Raw genomic sequence first — 22890 nt, forward strand, 5'->3', positions numbered from 1 at the left:
CAGTGCAGAATCTCACCGGGTAGGTCTTGAGTATCTCGGCCTTTCACCCTCTGCTTCTCCCTGGAGGCTTCACCTCTGACAAACAAGCATTAACCTTGGAGAGACTTGCTCCTTTCACTCTCCAAAGGGACCTGACAGTTCACAGGTTAATGAACAGACAAACTTACTCTTTGGAGTGTCACACAGTTCCATGGGGAATGTGCTATATACTTTCTCACTGGCATTCAGAAGGGGAAACTGGGAAAAATAACTAACCGATCACCCTCTTCAAATTATTAACTATGCACGCTGAAGGAGGGGGCATATTAAATGAACAGATTTCAATTAGGAAATGACAGACTGGACAAGGTTTTTATAATACCCTTCCTTGCTGGGTGGAACAACCTTCAACTTCGATGATGTAATTTTACTTCTGAGTTAATCGCTGTTCACTAATTCGGTAATTTCCTTCCATTTCTCATCGCTCCAAGTTAACTGTATAATGTAAATGCTGATTTTAAAAATTCACATTAAGGAGACTTTATTTGGGAATTTTATATCATGGGCTGTTTTCCCTCCTGTTTTTTCAAGCCTGAATCTTACAGCAATCCACGTGCACCTCATTTAGCCATCTGTTCCTTGACACCAGCTGATCGCTCATCTTCATAACCAATATTAATGCTATCTCCTGCACTGGCTGTTCCCTGTGCTCATACCCATCACAGGCAGATAGCACTCTTGCTGTGTGGTAAGACCACAGCAATGCTAAACTCACCAGAGCCCTCTGGGTAAGCAGGAGGTTGGCTCTGATCTGTTTTCTCAAGCCCTCAAGGCAGACAGAAGGTGCTGATTTTACTGGGTTTTGGGTGGGGGGTTCATTTGAAGTAAGTTCTTAATGGTCTGGATCGACAGACTGTACCATCCTTTGCTGTGGGTAGTGACAATCTCCCTGATGCTTTCTGGAAGGGAAGGGGTGTGCTAAACCTGGCACCTTGGCCTGAATCTAATTTTGTCAATTTCCTTCCCACAAGAACTCAACTGGCATAGCATTTTCAACCGCACATGGCCGTGAAGGCCAGAGTGCTGCTGTCTGCAACCTTGGAGGGAATGAAGGAATGTGGCTTGGTGGAATTTGATCAGATCATTTTCCCTTCCCTAAGTCGAGATTCTTCCAAAAAAGAGGCAATTCTCCAACCACTGTGCATAGTAGAGGGGAGGGGTGACTAACAGGCCTCCCCAGGCCCATGTTATTAAGGTTAATCGTCCAGGCTGCCCTAAAGACCATGATCAAGTTCCCTCCCTCCCTCCCTTTACTCCTCCCTCCCTTTCTTGTTCTCTTTTTTTCCAAGTGTAGATAACAGTCATTTCCCAAATTTTACCCTGGAACAATCAGGAATAGAAGGCAAAAAAAAAAAAAAAAGACACTCCTTCCACCAAATTATAAGCAACTGAAAATGAAAAGTTGTACTGGAATACATTTTACAGCCTTAATGATAGTGTTTGTGATAGCAAAACAAGATAATATGTATGATCAGAAAAGTACTGAGAGATGCCTCCAGATAAAAAGTTCTATATTAATGAAGATAATGTTATCTCTGCTGCAAAATCCTGAGGTCAAATTAGCAATTCACTACTGTATATCACAATTCTTGATTAGCCTGTTATATGTAAGGCTTATAACAAGTTTAATTATTCTAGTTCTACAATACTTTCTGAGTCTCCACAAAACTACAGCATAATTTACAAAAACGGCATGAAGTCCTTACTCAAACACATTTAGAAAAAAAAAAGGTAACAAAGTCAGAAGAAAGAAGCCATTTTCCTTTTTCTCAAGCAAGAAGGACCGTTTAGTACACTAACAATTTAGACTAGAGATGGCAGATGGGCTTCAACTAATGACTCAAGACTGATGACTGGTAGCAGCCAACACAAGGTAAGAATTCAGAGGCCCTGTCCAGCCTGGGGAAACCCTGGTGGTATAGTGGTTAAGTGCTACGGATGCTAACCAAAAGGTCGGCAGTTCGAATCCGCCAGGGGCTCCTTGGAAACTCTATGGGGCAGTTCTACTCTGTCCTATAGGGTTGCTATGAGCTGGAACTGACTCAACAGCAGTGGGTTTGGTTAGTTTTGGTCCAGCCTGGGTGGTGCAAATGGTTAAGCACTGACTACTAGCTGAAAGGTTGGCAGTTCAAACTCATCAAGCGGTGCCTTGGAAGACAGACTTTGCAATCTGCTTCTGAAAGGTCACAGCCTTGGACACCCTATGGAGCAGTTCCACTCTGCATACATGGGGTCACCAGGAGTCGGAAACAACTCCACAGCAAATAACACCAAGGACAGTCCAGCTCAGGGGAAGGAGTGCCCCAATTCATGAGTTAGGTCTGGAGAGGGGAGGGAGGCAGGATGGGTACCATCCTTGATTCTAAGCATATTCTTTTGATGGGGCTTACAATGGAGCACTTCGAAGGCAAAAGACAGCTAGTGAAAATCCAATGGACGGGAATGGCAGCGAGTCCTCTTTCTTTACTTTTTTGAAAAATAAAGCAAAACTTGGCTCTGGGTCATGACACCTAAACTGGAGAAGTAGATACCACATTTTCTCTGTCATGAGATGCTGAATAAGAGGTAAAGCTTGTTTTTTTCTGCATTTTCAGCTTCATCTCTTAAATGTAGGGATTCTGATTTAACCTGATATTAAGGGCACTACTGGCTAGTGACTTCATCAGTGTGTAGAAAGGGGCACTGCTGAAAAATATGACAGATATCCTTTGTTCTCTCTGAAGGCCTTAACAGCAGTTCAGACAGTTGGAAGATAATTAAAACTTAAACACTACTGAGGAAGGCAGATATGCAACAGATTGGCCATTTCTGATGAGGATGAATGTTGACCACATGAGCCCCAGCGTAACAGTCTGTTTCCAACATTCTCCTCCCTTCCCTATGTTAACTGTCTTCCAGTCAATGACAAGGACTGGATCATGAACGCAGTTCAGAACATGATATTTCAATATGGAAGTTTCTAGGAGTTATAATATTGTGGGTGGAAAGACAGTCTGTCTTCTTTAATAAAATAAAACCAAAATCCTCCTAGGATAGCACTTCAAAATGGAAAGGCACTACAGAGTTTTGGAAGGACATGTGTTCAACAGAACCAGGTATGAACAGAACCCAGCCCCATCATCTATTAGCTGTGTCACTTTGGAAAAAGTTCTCTTAAACGAACAAAAAAAACCTTTTTGAACCTTAGCTTAATCCTGTATAAAATGAGGTAAACAACACAAACTTTATAAAATATTAAAATGAGGTTAAGTATTTAAATCTAAATACAGTCCTTGGCAGATCAAGCTATCATTAAATAGAAATTCAAAGAGTAGATCATTTGGATACAGAATTTCCTAGTTTGTACTTTGAGGATGCTGGTTGTCTGGGACAACAGTCCTGGCTGTGGTGTTGAAATGGTGCGTCCACGATCGGGAAGACTTTGAGAAACCCAGGGAGGGCCTAGCCCCTCCTCTTAGGGCACCACAGTATAGACAGTGTAGTGTACGTACTGGATTCCTGGCCTTCCTATCTGTTTGGGAACAGGGTTTTTCTTTTGTTATATTAACGAAGTCATAGCAATGCAGGGTGGACCCTAAACCTAATCACTTCGGCATTATAAAAAGACCAGAACACACAGACACATACACAGGGGAAAACACATCACATGAAGATCGTCTACAAGCCAAGCTACAGCAAGGAACCAAGAAACGTGTGGGGCTGCTGACAAGGAACGAATCAACATGGTCAAGACACTGGTCTGGACTTTGAGCCTCCAGAACTGTGAGAAAATAAATTTCTGCTCTTTAGAGCCACCTACTTGTGTTTGTGTTAGAGCAGACAGGGTAACTGCCACAAAAAGCAAGCTATATTCTGAATGTAGATTACCTGGCCTCATGGTATTTCCTATCTTAAGTTCCTAGTCTTTAGAAAAGTCTTTAAAAAATGTTTTTGACTGTCTCGGCTGTGATGAGGAAGCAAGGAAAGAATCTTGTGCCCAATTTAAAATCCCCCTAGCCCAAGATTCTCTCCTTGGCAGAGGCATAGTAAGCAGCAAGGAGGAGAGGAGAGGGGAAATCCAGCAAAACTGGTCATGGCCCTGTGGTCCAGCTACCCATACTCTTTCTTTGTGCAAACCCTGAAGTTTGGGGGTTTAATTTATTATGAAAACTAGCATTTCCTTGCAGAGAGACTTTTTTTTTGGTTTGGAGACTTGACTGCATTCTCTGCCTGTCCTGGGAAGGTACAAATCCCTATTCTTAAACTATCTATCGTTTTTTGTCAGGATGCTGCTAGATTTTATTTCTAAGGCATATACAATATAACTTTAATGTTTTAAAGAAAATGCAGAAAAAGCAGCAACTTGTACATTCATACTTTAGCCCACTGGTATTCCCTAGTCTTTAGTTCCAGTGAACTGCAAGCCTACTTGTGATTATAGTTAATTCTTAACCTTTGCCTCTAGTTATAGGATCGTCTGACTTCTGTACTGAACAGATTCTATTGTGAAATAAAATTAAATTCAATAAAAAATATTTAAATTAGCTCTCAAAAAAAAAAAAGGGATCAACTAAAGCCAAAATCAATCAGGATTATATTCTTTGGTAAAAAAAAGTTTTATTCTCAAGTTGAACTCCATATTCTTGAGTTAAAGAATCTTGAAAAACACCAGTAGCCTAAGACTGGTGGACAAGAAGAGATTCTTAAAACACTTTGGCTCTTTCTCCAAAGTAGCCATGGAGAAATCTGAGGAGAAAAATGGTTCTTTGCTGTGGCCAGAGGCAGTCACCTGACAAGAAGTTTAGCTATTGAATTTACTAGAGACTTGGAACCACTGGGGTTTGCATTTGCCATTTCCAAGATTTCCTATTTGATCTTCCCCTTCAAGGATATACTAAGAATGTACATAAATAATATTCTAACCCAAGAAAGAGGTAGCATCTGCCAGTTTCCCGGATATATTTTCTTCTAGTTCTGGGTACAATGTTAGTGTTCTTATAATCAAACCACAGACTGGAGGGGGGAATGACTTCAGGTCTTGTTGCTAAGGCAGCAAGTGGAGAACAGTTTACTGCCAGAATGACAAAGAGCTTCTAGACAAAGCATGTTGCAACAGAAAGGATTTGTTACTCTTAGAAATCCTTCCCTCTGGCTCATCGGTGGAGCTATAGATTCTCCTCTACTGACTTCAGCGAAGGCACCCAGCAGCATTTGCTTATTTGAGAGAGGAAGAATTACTGAAAGGTTTAAACACTCTTTGTCCAGAGTTAGCCTAAGCAGAGCCTACTGTCTCAGAGAGCAACCTCGATGCTGTCTGATCAGTAGCCCTACGGAGGGAGCGATCATACTCCAGCAACTCCACTGTTCAACCTGAAGGGCAAACAAAACGAGAAGTCGTCTTGTATTTCAGAGAAAATTGATACTATATAGGTGGGTAAATCGGTACATCATAACCCAGTGCTACTCAAAACAGAGTACACAAAGTCATTCTAGCATTACAGGTAAATATTTAACTGTTTTATTTGGGGGAAAAATGAATTTTGAATAGTATGGCTTTTCTTTTTTTCCTTTTCAAATATGTAGGACCTAAAACTTTCCATAATAATCTGGCCTCAACTTATGAAATTATATTTGGAATCAACTTCACACACAAAAAAATGATAATATTTACATCATCAACTATATGAAAATGATATAAGCTCTAAAATTTATCTAAATTTCTTGGTCGCACATTTACCAGTCAATAGCCCTCATAGCTATTGGTCAACTGGCTATTAGTCAAGATTTACCAAACACCTACTTTTTGTTTTTGTTAGATGCCATCGATTTGGAGTCGGTTGATTCTGACTCCTATGTACAGCAGAACAAAACAATGCCCAGTCCTGCACCATCCTCCCAAACACCTACTAGGTATATGTAATTACGCTAAGTACTGTGAGGAATGGACCAGAAAGACAGGACATAAGCCTTGACTGAGAGGTTTATGGTACAGTTTGGAAGTCGAGATTAAAATATTTCAAACTACATGAATTTTGACAGAGCTGAGTCAAAAGAAGCCCTGAGTTCTAGTTAGAGCTTCACAACACATTACATAAAAAACATGAGGAAAGTTCCTTAATTTCTCTCATCTCAGTCTCCTCATTGGTAGTAATGATGAAGGAGAAGGATATAAGAACTAATGATCTAATCCATATGGCAGTTTATCTTTAAAACACTGAATCTGGCAATTTCCTGCAAAATGTTCTTGGTCCAAAGACCAAAACAAAACAAACCTGGCTAAAAGAGAAATACCCAATGCTCCCCCATCCCCAATACACACGTTTGTACACACATGTACAAACGATCACCGACTCATTCAACAAATATTAACTGAGCACTTACTATGTGCCAGTAACTGCTGCTGGGTACTGAGCATAAGGGATTAAACAACCCAGACAAAATCTCTACCCCACGGAGGCAGACAAAGAATAAAAAACCAAATCATTATCAGTGGGTTAGCAGGTGATCTATTTAGCACAGAACTTTATAGACAAACTCTCTAAACCAGAAGGATAAACCTCCGTGTGCAGGAATAAAAGAAGGGTCAAGTGGTAGGGCACAAGTAGCCCTTTCTAAGAGCATGGATATAGTGTACATGAGTCCAAATTGTAGACACAGTACACTATAGATATTTAGCAGGAAACAGGCAAAAATCTAATTAAGTGGGCTTCTTAGGCTCTGGAAACAGGAACTGATTTTAATTTCACACAAAGAAATGTCTTATTTATTTCATGGTTAGATTTCTTTTTATCTTTGCTTTTTTTTTCCAGATTTTAATTTTCGAGGGATTATATAGAGAGAAAATGGAAGGTAGAGGGTATAAAATGAAAAAAGAAGAGAGGGAGAAGCAGGGGGGAGGGAAGACAGTAAGAGTGAATACATAAACCAATCCCTTCTTGTGCTCTGTTATGTATTAATGCGAACAAATCCCCATGTGGGAATAACGTTAACCAATTTTATTACTCAATAAAACATTTGAAACCAACACAGAGTATATTTTAAGAAATAGAGCTAAATTACCAAAAGTTCGACATTTGCATTTTTTCATTAACTTTTCCCCTAGCCTAGCCCAAGATGTTGGGGTGTGGGGAGAGAATTTCACTAGTTTTATCTTTAAAATGGCTGCATAATCTTTTTTACTTTATCCAATAGGCTGTACATTTCCACGAATGTAGACAAATGAGTCTAATGGAATTGTGCACTAGAGAAAAAGCAGAAGAAAATTAAATTTGTTAGTTTCCCAATGAATCTGTAAGAACTCATTTGCTGACTATGACCTATAACAAGTCTGTCTTAGGATCATGGTGGGTAAGGAAAGGTTTTCTTTTTTTTTGAGCCTAAGACTATGGTAGCTATATGCCATTTATTGTAACTTAAATTTTTAAGGGTTGGAGTAGACTTTTTTTTTTTAAGAGTAGAGGATTAAATAGAGAAGGCAGAAAGGCAAGCAAGAGGAAGAATTTGCCTCTCCCCGAAGAAAAATTTAAGAATCCTCTTAAAATATTTGGCATTCTAAGAAATAAGACAGGAATTGTCCAAGATGGCCTGAAAAACAAGAGTGAAAACTGAACATCAAAACCAACAGAGTAATAAAGAGAACACAGGGAATAAGGAAATCGCCAATCTTCACTCCGGACTCTTGAGAATCTAGCACCAGCATTAAAATAAACACTAACAACTTCTGAACACAACCTGTGTGCTGGGCTGCTAAGGGCTTTATATGCATTATTTCCTTTAATGGAAAACCCAAACCCCACATACTCATACAACTAACTGAATAGTTAGTTAACACAGGTTCATCTTGAGGCTGGAAACTCCAGAGCTCAACAGAATATACGGCCCCTTAAAGTCTCTGTGTTATTTTCAAGCTATGTAAAGAAACCTGTTTTCCAGGCAACAGCTCCTCAGAGAACTAACTAAAATATATTTGGGGAAAGCAAGGCCAATCCATAAAGTACCACATACAAATGTCACCTACTATCCCCTGACTGCTTCAATGCTCTCAAAAAATTTCAAACACCTGCCTTTTCTCTCTTGGGAAATTCTGGACCTCTACCCAGGGAATTGATCAAAAAAGAAAAAGACCCAAACACTTACCTAGCATGTAATTCAAGCATTAGCAAAACTATATACAAAGCTACCAACCAGAGGGAAAATGGTCAAATAAAAATACTAGTACAGAAACCTTGAGAAGTATGCTCACCACCAATAGCACAAGTATTTCAAACAGTAACAAGAGAGAGAAGACAGGTTTTTTTGCCCTGGGTGCCAAAACTGGTATGGATATGTATAATGTACCATCTCAAAAACCAAAAAAAAAAAAACCAAACCCGTTGCCGTCAATTCCGACTCATAGCGACCCTACAGGACAGACCACCTCAGGGATTGTTAAAGCTGGAAGTGTATGACTGATTTCATCTCAGAACTCTGTACTGCAGTTTCCAAATAGCATGAAGGATTACTAATCTCAGCATTTCTGGTATAAGAGATTTTGCTGCTAAAATGTGTTAGAACTTTAACCTAAGCACAGGAGAAAAGAAAATAGCAAGATGTTCCAAGTGGCACTATTTGGTGGTCTGCAGAGTCTGCATCTTGTAGTAGGGGCTGGGTAGATGAGACACGTTCAAACCTAACAGTCCGCCCAATCATTTTAAAAGACATGTCCCTGTACCCACACATGGACTGTTAGGAGTCCTAACTCCTGTTAATGTACAGTTTTGAAGGCTGTTCTCAGCTTATACTTCTGGTGGATTAGCAAGAAAGTTGGGAGGCGGAGTACTTTGGCAAGGTTTTTCTCCCCAAAGCTGCTTGAGAATTCAACCATTCATGACCTAGACTTTACTGGTACAGCATTAGTGCTAAGCCAGTGATCAGAAAAGAAAATGTCAATCCCTACAACACTTGTTTCAGAAATCCAAAAAAATAAAAACTTATGAGTGGGATAGAAACAAAGTAAAATGTGTAAAAAGATTTTCTTAAATAAACAAAAGACAATTCTGTTACTTATAGCCATTCCTTCTGCTGTGGTGTTTGGCTTTTTCATTAAACAAAACTGGTTTAGCTATTTTTCTTTTTATATGTTTAAAATAACCAAAGCTATACTGCAAATAATTTAAAAAATCAAATAGTCTATAAGATTTATTATGAAAAACACTCCCCTGTGCTTCATTTCCTCTCCAGCCTCAGAAGCAACAATTTTCCCGTTTTAATTATCTTAGGAATTTATCTCACATCTATAACTAATATGCTTCAAACTGTGGATGACACTGTAAGGAATGGGAATTCCAAAACACTTAATAGTGCTCATGCAGAATCTATACATAGACCAAGAGGCAGTTGTGGGAATAGAACAAGGGGGTACTGTGTGGTTCAAAATCAGGCAAGTTGTGTGTCAGGGTTGAATCCTTTCACCATACTTATGCGATCTGTATGCTGAGCAAATATCCGAGAAGGTGGACTATATGAAGAAGTGTGCGCCATCAGGACTAAAGGAAAATTCATTTTAACAACCTGCAATATGAGGTGACACAACCTTGCTTGTCGAAAGTGAAGAGAACTTGAAGCACTTACTGATGCAGATCAAAGACTACAGCCTTCAGAATGGATTACACCTCAACATAAAAAAAATATATATATAAAGAAAACAAAAATCCTCACAACTGGGCCAATAAGCAACATTATGATAAACAGAGAAAAACTGAAGTTGCCAAGGATTTCACTTTACTTAGATCCACAATCAACGCTCACAGAAACAGCAGTCAAGAAATCAGACAACAGATTGCACCGGGTAAATCTGCTGCAAAAAACTTCTTCAAGGTGTTAAAAAGGAGTGACTTGGAGGACTAAGGTACACCTGACCCAAGCCATGGTTTTTTCACTCACTTCATATGCATGCAAAAGCTGGACAATGACTAAGGAAGGCCGAAGAAGAACTGAAGCCTTTGAATTATGGTGTTGGTGAAGAATACTAAATATACCACGAACTGCCAAAAGAACAAACAAGTCTGTCTTGGAAGAAGTACAGTCAGAGTGCTCCTTGGAAGTGAGGATGATGAGACTTTGTCTCACATACTTTGGACATGTTATCAGGGGGGACCAGCCCCTGGAAAAGGACATCATGCTTGGTAAAACAGAGGGTCAGCGAAAAAGAGGAAGACCCTTGATGAGATGGATTGACATCAGTGTCTGCAACAATGGGCTCAAACATAGCAACGATCGTGAGGATGGCACAGGACCGGGCAGTGTTTTGTTCTGTTTTGCACAAAGTGACTATGAGCTGGAATCAACTCAACGGCACCTAACAACAATACTACTTGATGTTTCAGTTTTAGGTTTTATCTACCAATCCACTACTATAAACATTTCCTGTTTCCCCAATTTAGAATGTATTGTTACTTTACTGGATCAATATTCAGTGTTTACATCATGATCATATAAACATTATTTACAACTAAGCCATGAAGTACTTTCCCTTCCCGCAAATTTTTTTTTCCCCAGAGTTAAAAATAGTCTTGATTTTTGTTTTGTTTTGTATGAGCTCAACACTAATTCATCTCTCAACTATCCATTAACTGACTAAAGCTCATCTCAAGACATTCAGATACATCAGGTATTCTAGCAATTTACTCTTGAAGAAGCCTTCCCAGGTCTTCTGACCAGCGCCAATCAAGTCCAGTTACCCTCTGCCCCTGACAATGCAAGCCGTCATTCTGGAATCTCCCTTCACTGTCATTCCAGGGATTCCTTTCATATCCCTCCTGTGCTAAATCATCTGTGTATCTCATCCTTTCTATTTTCTTGGTTTACTTATTCATTTTTGTGGAGTACATTCCCAGTAGCTTCCTGAGAAAAGGTATCTGGGAGGTAAAAAAATTTTAGACTTTGTCTGAATATATCTTTAGTCTACCTTCATATTTGATTGGCAGTTTAGCTGGGTATAGAATTTTAAGATGGAAATAGTTTTCTTCAGAACTTTGAAGGTAATGCTTACTGCCACCTAGTTTCCAATTTTTCTACTGAGAAGTCTGGAACCATTATAATACTTGATCTGTCATGTGAGCATTTTTCCCATCTTCCTTGCTCTGGAAGCAAGTAGATTTTTCTTAACAATATCTGGTACTCTGAAATTTTATGATGATCCGTCTTGGTGTGGGCCTGTTTTCTTCCACTGGGCTGCACTCAGAAGGCACATTCAATCTCAAATCTCATCAACTACTACTTGTAATTCAATCTTCTTGAATTATTGTTATTGAATTTCTTCCTCTGAATTTTCTTTATGAAACTCTTAATTTTGGATATTGGGCCTCTCCAATGTGACCCGAAATTTTATACTTCCTCTACTTGTCATCTTTTTCCACTTTTTGTAGTTCAAAGTGATCATTTATACTTTCTACTGAGTTTTTCATTTCTGTTGCAATATTTTACTTATTTTTTCTGTTGCAGTATTTTAAATTTCTAGCTGTTCTTTTTGTTCTCTAAATGTTTCTTTTTTATAGCATCTTCTTCTCAGTCTAGGATTGCCATATCTGCTCTAATCTCACTGAAGATAGCAATGATTTTTTTAAATTTTAATTCCCCTATTCCCCCCCCCCCCCCATTTATTTTGGCCTTTATGTTTCTTACTATTTTCCTCAGATGTCTGATTGTCAAGAAGGTTATTGGGAAAGAAACTAGAAATATGATTGAAAACTGAGCATATAAGTGAGGTTTACAGACTTTTAGCTTCACTTTAGGGTTATCTGAATGGATCAATTTTTAGGAAACCCTCACTTGCAGAATCCTTAGCTCTTTCCTCTTGAGCTTATCAGACTACCTAGGGAGATGTTTCTAGTATATGTTTCCATATTCATTAAGGATATGGGCCTGACTCCAGAGTTCTGGAAGCTAAGCGGTAAAAAAGGCAGGGTGTTTGTGTGTAGGGGGGGTGGTACTAAAGGGTGTGGGTGTCAACATGATGACCATATAGTCCTCCTGTGATACGATCATTCTCAACTGTGTATAGTATCCCCCTCAGTTTAAAGAACCTCTACTTTACCCTCAACAGAGAGTAAATTTAAGTTTTCCTTCAGGGTAGGGGAGAAGCCGTTTAAGTATCTGAAGTGGGAGAGGTAATTTAGAGTTCTCAATTGTTTCATAAACACACAGTTAACCAATCTTCCTCGTTTTAGCCCCCTCTCCCCCACCTCATTCATCACAGCTTCAGAGATGTGCGATACCTCTAATTCCTAAGCCTCTGAGGATTCTGTGGCTTAGGAATCAGTTTTCTTGAGCCTGTTAAATAATTTACCACTTGTTCATCTGCTTTACAGCTTCCTTTCCCATGTTGTTGCCTCCTTTCCTATTTTCTTTATGCTTATAAGAAAATTCCTTTACTGTCATTTTAGTGGGGTTTTTTTCTAAAAGGAGTGAGAATCGACGGGTGTTCAATCTATCAACACTACCTGAAACCTTAACTATGTTTCACAAGTGTATATTCATTCCTGTGGTTATTCCTGTAAGGATAAAAGTTCAAGCAGGGATCTTTGGTGGAATTACTCATGGAGTCTGAGGCCTTGTCTTTCAAGCTGCTATGACCACAAGGATACAACTTCTAAAGCTGTATGGTACTTAAGACAATAATACAGAAGATAATAATCATTCTTCTCTATTTCCTTTGCCATCTTCAGCCCAAGGGCAACAACTCTTTGTTCCTTCTTATCTTATAATATTTTCACCTTGGTGCTGCTCCTCCATCCCTTCCCCTTGTCCTATTCCTTCTACCTGATGTTCATATGGTTGTCTCAGATTACTTGGCTATTATATGGTCTGGACTGGTTTTTCAGTAATGTCCGAACAGGAATATGTCAAGACGATCCCATAAATTATCACCATTCTGCAGAAAAGATTCAAATTATCCAGTGATTTTGTTAGCCACAGTCTCTCTCCCTCCAAAAGAAAGGGGGAGAGTGTTAATTCCCACCGAGTAAAAATAAAATAACTCAGCTCATCCTCACACTGGAACAGCTGCACAGACAGCACTGGCTGCTCTGTTTATCTTGATAACTGTGGAAAAGCATCATCTCCTCCCCTTCCTGCTCTCTCCAGAACAACTGCCATGTGCCACATGCAGATGGGGTGATTTAGGCCCTCTGGTGCAGAGAAAGGCTTGTCTGGTGTTCTTCCTGCACATTTGCACTGCACCCTTCCTTGGCTGTTGTCGGCACAACCAAGTTGGTTTAGATAACAGCTGCTGTGGGGGACCTGATAGATTCAGCTGTAGGTCCCCTGGAGGCTTCCCAATGCCCCAGCTCAGCCAGCTGCATCTAAGCAGAGCCATGGGAAGCAAGTGCTGAAGTAGGAGAAAGTACGTATTGTACCTCCTCTTTAATCCTTGGAGTTACTACAGCAGCAGCGAAAGGAGAGGAGAGGAGGAGCAAAGAAGTACCTCGCAGATACAGGGAGCACGACGGCCGAGAGTTCTAACCCAGACAAGTGGAGAACAAGGCACAGGTGGTGTAAGAAAAAAGCTCTCAACGAGGATACGTTCAACTCTACTGCTTACTCCAGGGAGTCCAAGGAAACTCTCAAGTTTTTTGTTTGTTTTCCTGGGTTATTCAATGAGTCAGACAGGATTGAAAGACAATAGAAAATGATTTCAACGGCTTGTGGAATTTTTTTGTTAACCTTAAGAAAGTTAGACATATAGGATGACCAACCATTCAGTTGTGCCCAGGACAGTCTGGTTTTAGCATTCAAAGTCTCACATCCTGGGAAACTTCTTGGTTTCGGGGAAACCAAGACAGTCGGTTACCCTAGGCCACCAGCAGCCATTTCCTATCCTGGGGCCTGTGTGAAGCTGGGCTGTATTCATATTCTCCTCAGCACTTATCTCCCAAGGCCGCCCCTGCCACAGAAATGCTCCTCAGCCTATATCATGTACAGTCTAACAGACAAGGGCATTAAAAGGCCATTCTGTGTTTGACTTTCAGTGAAAAAGGGAACTGTGTCACTCAGAGTTCTCCAAGCTTCCTTCCTGGAGTCCCTGTCAGAAGCACAAGACTGTCGGCCCACACACAGGAATCAAAATGATCATGGCAGAAACTAAAAATATGGCTCATCTCAGTGCCTAGAGAAACAGTACATCCCGCAATGACTTTAAAATGCTGAACTCTGAAAAGAAGGAAGCCAAAGAAAACTCAATTAAGCAGAGGCTGCTAATTCAGTGTGTGGATTACTCAGGCTCTTTATTCTGCTTTCCCCTCCCTCTTGCACCACTCATTAGCAGGGAGCAGGAGAAAGGAAAGGGGCAGGAACATTGAACTAGCCAATTTTACTGTTTATGAGAAGGTTTCCTGGGGAGGGTGTTCAAACTATTGGCTCGAGAGGTTCTTTGGTGTGGAAACAGGGTTGGGACTTAGGGGGTTGTAGAACTATCTGTTGATTTTAATTGTTTGTTATCTCCTAATTCACAAATAGAATGAACTGTTGGTCCTCTCTTTTCACTGGAGGACTAGAAATGTTACGTTAGGGCAAAGAAAAAAAAAATTACTAGTTAAACCACACAAGATCTCATCTCAAAAAAAAATGTTTTTTAGCAAACACCAGAGACACCTGGTAATGCTGCCGATTTACAAGAAATATGATTGGATGGGAAAGCCTGGTGGCGTAGTGGTTAAGCGCTACAGCTGCTAACCAAGAGGTCAGCAGTTCGAATCTGCCAGGTACTCCTGGGAAACTCTATGGGGCAGTTCTACTCTGCCCTATAGGGTCGCTATGAGTCGGAATTGACTCAAAAGCAGCGGGTTTGCTTTTTTTGGGGTATGACTGGATGATTATATATTATTTAAAAAAAACCTAAACCCGTTGCCATAGTCAATTCCAACCCACAGTGACCCTATAGGACAGAGTAGAACCGCCCCATAGGGTTTCCAAGGAGTGGCTGGTGGATTTGAACTGCTGATCTTTTGGAAAGAAGCCAAGCTCTTAACAGTTGTACCACCAGGGCTCCAAAAACAAACCTGTTGCCGTTGAGTTGACTCCTACTCATAGTCACCCTGGTGGCGCCGTGCTTAAGAGCTTGGCTGCTAAGCAAAAGGTCAGCAGTTCGAATCCACCAGCCACACCTTGGAAACTCTATGGGGCAGTTCTACTCTGCCCTATAGGATCGTTATGAGTCTATATATTATACCTTCAAATTCTACAGCCTAAATGAAAGAAGTTCCCCCCCTCCCAAAAGTCTGTAGTCTGTAAAGGGGAAAATAACGTACCCAATGTTTAGGGCCTTATGGGATTAAAAACGTGTGTAAATGCTCAGTACTTCACTAGGCATATACTAAGTGCTCAGTAAATGGTAGCTAGCATATAGTAAAAAAAAAAAAAAAAAAGGCACTGAAAAATGTTAAATGAATATATTTAACATAATTTAGTTAGCATTTTTATTGAGCAACTACTATGTGCTAAGCTCTGCTAGACACTAGCTATGGGAACAGATATGAATAGGTCAATTCCTAAAAGGTCCACTGGTTTAAGGAAGACAGGTAATTAAAATATACACTGATAAATGTTATTATACAAATTCTATACAAAATAGCACAGTACCACATAGGAATGGCAGCTAACCCAGATGCGGAAGACCAGCGAAGGTTTCCCAGATATGATCACTGAGTACCGGAGGATGAGAGGGAGGAGGGCTGTGCCAGAAAAAAAAACTTGAAGGGAAGGAAATCTAGGCAGAAGAGTAGTGCGTACAAAGTCCAGGAATGCGAGACCCCAGGAGGCTGGGAGGACTTCAGACAATGCAGTGGGCCTGGGGTCCAGATGATCTGGGCTGGAGCCGAAGTGCAACTGCAAGCACAGGACATGTCTGTGACGAGCGCAGCGATAGTAAGGGAGACCGGAGGGTCAAGAGAGGAATTTGTTTTATTCATTAGTAGGTGGAAGCAACCTGAGCAAGTTTTAAATGCTGCGGAGGAAGAATCAGTGAGTAGAGGGTGGAGCGGATTTTGACTAAGGGCACCTCTTTCCAGTTTTAATGAATCCGGGCCTCCTCCTCCTTTGAAAATATATGGCAGCCTCAGGCCCCAGCCCTGGGGACTCTGATTTAATTGGAATGAGGTAGAGATTCTAATATGTAGCCAGGGTTCGGAACCATTAGTCTAGATCGTAATAAACAACTATAATCACATATAAATAAAAACACACATTCCGAAAGTAAAGATTAATCACTCTGGGGTTAAAGCTCTTCTGGATTACTGAGGCTGCTGCTGCACTTTTTTGTTAGTGCCCTTCTACTTATTTTTCTGGCTCTACTGCTAGCAACTTGTATCATACGCCCCGTGTTTGAATCATGGGTGTCCACGCCCCACTGACACTGTTTCTGCTCCTTAGCCTGCCACTCTGTCCTCACTCCTTTAATGAGCCCTTACTTCTCCTGTTAAGCCCAGCTCAAAGGCCACATACTTCATGCAGTTTCTCGTGAGTACTGATTCATCCCAAGAAGCATTAGTTCTTCCCTCATTAGCGCTCACCCGACTTTTAGTACAGCATGTCTCACACTGGATGATGGCTACATGTCCACTTTCTGCCTCCTCTACTGCTCTCTGATTGTTGCTCCTTGTTCATTTTTCTTCTCAGAGCGCCTAGTAGAGTGTCCACTCCATTGAATGTACTCAAATGTTTGCTGAATGAATCAATCAGTATGGATAAACAAAAGGTGAGCATTGTAAGATCTGCATTTAAGGATTTAAAATACTATTTAAATTCATCAAAGCAAATAATATTTATGTGAAATTACTTCTTAGAGGAGAATAAATCAGTCCCAAGGAACAGAAGACAAAGAATTTTCCAGTGGTGTTCCAAAGAGTATGAAGCTAGATGCTTAGGCCCGGCACATATAAATGTCAATTTGACAATGTTTCTTTTTAAAAAATCCTTTTTCTAAGATAGCCACATATTGGTGGTATAATATCACAATGTACAGCTGCAGGAATGAGGCAGAAGGATGAGATGAGTGTAGAAGAGGAAAGGAAAACCACCAGTAAGGTTTCTAAGGGACAATGTCTGCAGGTTGAAGAAGTGCTTATACATATTATACAATTAAATAACCATGGGATACGATGGCAGAATTGCTCAAATATCATCACAGAGGAGAAATAAAAATTCCTCTTTACAAGGACTGTATTACTGAAACTGGCCTTCACTGCTGGTAGTCTCAGTAATAGGAGAGAGTGGCCCTGAAATGACAGAACTGGTTGATCTAAGAGAAGGTGATGGAAAAATTAAGATCAAAACTGTCCTAATCGTTGCTGTGGGAAGGTATCTATTGCCTACTTTTACGGGATTCATCAACATCTACTTTTAAAAAAGTTACTCTAACTCAGAAAAGTCTATATGTAACACACTCCAATTCTATTGGCAGTATTAGGTTTATTTTGAATATTCTGGACAAATAACTGGGAAAAAGAGAAAGGGAGCAGATAAAATTACTTATGTAATGAGATAAGTACAAAGAGAAGAATATAAAATGGCTTGAGAGGTATATTACTAGGAGTAATGGGAAGAAATTAAGAAAATGGCAAAATTAGGTTGCATATCAGACATTCTCTCAGCATGATTTTTACTGCAGTGTGAAAGCATCTCCTGGAATAATAATGCTAATTTTAAATGCCCTCTTAATAAAATGTTCAGGTTGCTATAGCCTATCAGGCAGCAATTAAAACCCTGTGAGCTCTGCCACCCCTTTCTCAGGTCTGCTGCAATATGGCTGCCACAGGGAATGAGGAGGGCTTCTGAGTCCTGGGCACTCAAGGGTTACACTGGCCAGGTAAAAAATGGAAGGCCCATCACTCAAGTCATTTAAAATTGGACACAACATTAGAGAAAACGCAATGGAGCTGAGTGGGATGAACTAGAAAACCTAATGTAGCATTAATAAAAAAAAAAAAAAATCACACATTCACTGGTGCCAAGGGACATTTGGAGGACACTGTCTAAATTTTGGGCTCATTTTGTAGGAACGAGTGTAAACTGTCCTTGATTTTGCAGCTGACTCTACACACACAGGAACTCCCTTCTCAAAATATCAAGAAAAGCACTGACGACCTGACAGGGAACAGTTTAAATCTTCAGGCCACAAAACGATTTTTCTTCCTTCTTTGGTTCAGTGGTGATGATGTCATCATGCGTCTGCGGCTTGTTACTTTTATATGGACATAAAAACAGACAGAAAATACATTACACTGATGTGCAATTTTCCATGCAAATGCTTTGAGACTAACAAGAGTTGTGCTTCACAATGAAGTGGAAATTTATGATAAAATGTTTAGAATTATATTTAAGCAATTCAAGCCATGAGGTAAAAAAAACTCTGCAATATTCCTTGCCTGACCTGGGCAGCTAATGTGATATGGCATCTACGTTATACCTTGAAGGACTCTATGTAATAAATCACATCCACAAAAAGCAGTCAAAATTGTTTTGTGCCTAGTTTTGCCACCAAACCAAGGTAACCTAGAGCAACATTTTAACCTTATTCTTTTTCAGCTCTCCTAAAAAAAAAAAAAAAAAATTTTTTTTTTTTTTTTAACAGGATACAATGAGAAATACTGACATACCACAGAATGGAGAAAAACTAAGCCAAACAGTTTGATGAACAAGGCAAGGTCCTCTAGATATTGAGAGGAGGTGGACTGTCTCTATTTCAAGACCTCCCCCAGAAATTCCTCAAAATCATGCAGCAAGGTACCAGTTTTGTGTAAATTAACCAAACACTATCGTTGTTATTGTTGTTAGGTGAGTCAGAGTCGGTTCGGACTCAGAGTGACCCTATGTACAAAAGAAAAAAACACTGCCTGGTCCTGGCACCATTCTCACAATTTTTGCTGTGCTTGAGCACGTTGTTGCAGCCACTGTGTCATTCCATCTCGTTGGGGGTCTCTTCCTCTTTTTTGCTGACTTATCTTACCAAGCATGATGTCCTTCTCCAGGGACTAATCCCTCCTGATGTTCAAAGTGCCTGAGATGAAGTCTCGCCACCCTCACTTCCAAGGAGTGTTCTAACTGTACTTTTTCCAAGACAGATTTGTTCATTCTTCTGGCAGTCCATGGTATATTCAATATTCTTCACCAACACCATAATTCAAAGGCATCAATTCTTCAGTCTTCCTTATTCATTGCCCAGCTTTTGCATGCATACGGGCGACTGAAAATGCCATGGTTTGGGTCAGTTACATCTTAATCATCAAAGTGATAGCTTTGCTCTTCAACACTTTAAAGAGGTCCTTTGCAGCAGATTTGCCTAATGTAATACGCCATTTGATTTCTTGACTGCCACTTCCATGGGCATTAATTGTAGATCCAAGTAAAATGAAATCCTTGGCAGCTTCAATATTTTCTCCATTTACCATGATTTTCCTTATTGCTCCAGTTGTGAGGATTTTTGTTTTCTTTATGTTAATCAACCCCAGGGCATCTAAATCCTATGACAACAGAAATTCCAAAGTTCTTGAGGAAGACTGTGAGCAACCCAGTTTAGGAACATGCTAAACTAACATTTTTAACATCAAGACTAATGCTGAGTGGGTCATAATGCTAACATTATGATAATTGTGACAAGTAAAATAGTTAACATTTATTGAGTACTTAGTCTACACTAGGCACTACGATAAACACTTTACGTGTTTTATCTCATTAAATCCTCATAACTTATGAGGTAGACATTATCATCATCCCCATTTTACAGATGAGTAAACTGAGACACAAGTGCTGTATTTAACTAACTTGTTGCAGTTCACAAGCTTGGAATTAAAGAGCTATGCTTTGAGCCCACTTGAAATAGCAAGGTCCCTGTGTCAGTACAGTATTGTACTGAATTGTCCATTATTGCTTGATTGGCCAGCACAGCAGAGCACATGGGCTAGAATGTTAAAGGTTTCTTTTTTATTTTTTCCTTAAACTTGCACTTGTCCATAAGTCCCAGACCATGGACCTGGGCTAATCTGCATAGCTTTAAGAACTGGACTAAAACAAAGTGAAAATCTGACACACTTACAATCATGCCACCTATACCAGCAAGAGTAACAGAATACTACAACCAACTACACAATTCCTCAAGGCCAAGTCAAGCCATAAGTAACATTTTTGTGTGCTCTACATTGAATAATTTGAAAAAATTAAAAAAAAAAAAAATACAGTGAAACCCATGAGAGCTGGAACTCAATGGGACTGTTTTTCCAGGTCTTGCAAGTTTTCCGCCTTTGACAGGGTACAGTCTTCTCTATTGCTTGTTTCAGTGGAAAACGTTTGAGTTCTCCTTCTCAGACAGGTTTTCACCTTATATAGGTTCTGGCTTTTGCAGATCTTACTGTATAGTTTATATACTTACAGAATGGGAGGAAAGACTCCTCACAAATTAAACAACTACAGGTTTCCAGAAACAGGGTTGGGAAGAAACAATAGAAAACAGACTTTTGTTTCCATGCTAACTGCACAACTCTAACTCCAAAGGAAGACACTACATTGAACACCCACCGGCTCTCTCACCTTTGTTTCCTTGGGTATTTGGTTCTCTACTGCTTAAGGGTGAGAAACGCCACCTGTATGTCTTCAGAATTAAGAGTATGATCTGCCTCAGAAGTGGAAACGCTTGATTTATCAAAATACACAGAACTTACAAGTTAAATACTAAGAAGAAAAACACTGGCTCTGATTTTCACTTGTCTAGAAAAGAGGGTCACTTTTAATTTGTAAAAGAAGCACCTCCCTTTCCTTCCCTCCATCGTAGCCGAAGTGCATCCTTAGAATGCGGTGCAGGCATGGCTCGGCAGTTCCCCCAGCTTCCTCCCCAGGAAAACCTTTTCCAGTCTATAAAATTAATCCTGACAGCTATCTGGAGTCACCAAGGAACCACTCCATCTCCCCAGCACTGCGGGTGCCAGTCAGCTGACAGAAGAAGCAGGTTCAAAAGAGGAAAGCTGTCCCTAAAGCGTGTCACGCAAAGCATGTATATACTGTACACCTCCTTACCCGGTAATGTAACGCAAAAGAGAGGCCTGGCCTTCCCTTATCAAAACAGGCCAAAAGATGTACTTAAAACTAAGTATTCTGGAAGCTGCTAAACATCGAAATGTTGCTAAATATTTTCAACTGCACAATTGTGATCAAGTCCATGAAGGAAAGCGGAAAAGTATGATAAATGGAATGGTGATCTATCTTATGGGGCCTTTTTGCAAGAATGAGGAAAGATGATCTCCAGCTTTATGACCATTCAGTAGGAAAGGAAAGAAGAATGCTCTTTTCTTCTAATGATATATGCTCAGTTTCTTCTAGCATTCCTGTGTTGTTGCTATTCCAATTTTGCGGCATTTGGTGCTTGGCCAGGTAAGGTAAGTACACAAAGCATGCTCTCAATGCCCTGACTGAAGAGGCCTGGCAACAGCTCCATTTTCAGTAATAAAGTTTCCGGATGAATACAGGTTCAAAAGGCTGAGTTGTTTTCCTCAACGTGTACAAAGCAGACTCTTACCCTGTGAAAACCCTCACCCATATGTTTAAAATGTGAGCACTTGAGAACAAGAGTTAATGCAGATAAACGATTTCTGACTTAATGAACCACAGTGGCCAGAAACCTGCTGATCTTGCGTTCCCCTTCTAAAACTTGCTGCTCTCAGCTCTGGCCCCAGGGGTAGCCAATCATTTACATTAAAATAATGGAAAGGCTACTAAAATTTGGCTAATTTGACCATCTTTTTCCATAAGCTACTTATAATTCAGATTAGAAATACACATAATACCTTACACAGTGAAGTGGTAGCCTCTTGATTCTTTAGAGAGACAGGTTTTCTGGAGAAGGGCCAGCATGACTTCTGACAATTACACAGCCACAACATCTCACTCTAAAACACACTGCTGTTTTGTGGGGAAGAAAAGCTTCTTAAGGACAGGGCCAGGTCCTCTTTGAATTCTGGAAAGGTACTCAACATTCAGCTCTGGTGTGATGTATACAGTAAGGGCTCAATAAATATTCAGTGGGGAAATTATTACCTCTAGAAGAGGCGGCAGAGAAGAAGCCCAAGGGAGTGTAATTCTCAGAAGCTTCCAGCTCCCCCAGACCACAAATGCTGCTTTCTTTATCAGTCAGCACATAGGTTAACTGGACGTATCTATCAACGTGCAAGACTGGTTTTAAAAATGTGCTCCTAACTCTAGATATTCTTAACAGTTGCTGTGTGCATCATCTTGAAAGAATGCTGCACCAGAAAAAGCAAAAAAGACCTCTTTTTTAACTGTGTTTTTAGCTCCCATTCCCTTTTTTCCTCTATATCCTCCGTAAACTCAGCTCAAGGTAATGTAATTGTTCGGAAGGTATATGTGTATCGCTGTGTGTGTGGTGGTGGTGATGCGATAATAGAAAGGAGGAAAAGGTGTGGTATAGCAATATTGCTGTCAGCAATAAAAACTATAGATTTTTTTTGTCCTCAGCTTTTATACACTGATAGTAAAACAGATGAGAACCACTGCTTCTCTTATTCTGCACCAGTGTTTTGCAACCTTTTTTTCATTCTCACCTCCCTAAGGAGACTTTTTAGACATTTTTTTCTAATACTCCTCCCCATGAAATTTTAACACCACAGATATACCGTATATCTATTTACGTGCTATATGTATGCCTGCATTTTATCCAGTATGAGTCAAATATGTCTGCATTTTATACATGAAAAGAGTATGACTTTTTTTTTTTGCCCCCTAAGAACCAATTCTTACCCCTGTAGGTGACAATACCGCCCCCATTGAGAACGCATGCTGTACATGGGAACTTCTTATCCTGTTTGGACTCAGAGACCCCTCTGAGAATCTGAT

At 40.1% G+C, this 22890-nt stretch overlaps 1 protein-coding gene across 5 annotated transcripts in view; it reads right to left on the reverse strand.

The window, feature by feature from the left end:
* The window catches only part of BTBD9 (BTB domain containing 9), a 454871-nt gene that overhangs the window by 177950 nt on the left and 254031 nt on the right, over positions 1–22890 (reverse strand). The gene's annotated exons all lie outside the window — the stretch shown is intronic.

Source organism: Elephas maximus, chromosome 1, assembly GCF_024166365.1.
Source record: "Elephas maximus indicus isolate mEleMax1 chromosome 1, mEleMax1 primary haplotype, whole genome shotgun sequence".
In the NCBI taxonomy this organism is placed as follows: domain Eukaryota; kingdom Metazoa; phylum Chordata; class Mammalia; order Proboscidea; family Elephantidae; genus Elephas; species Elephas maximus.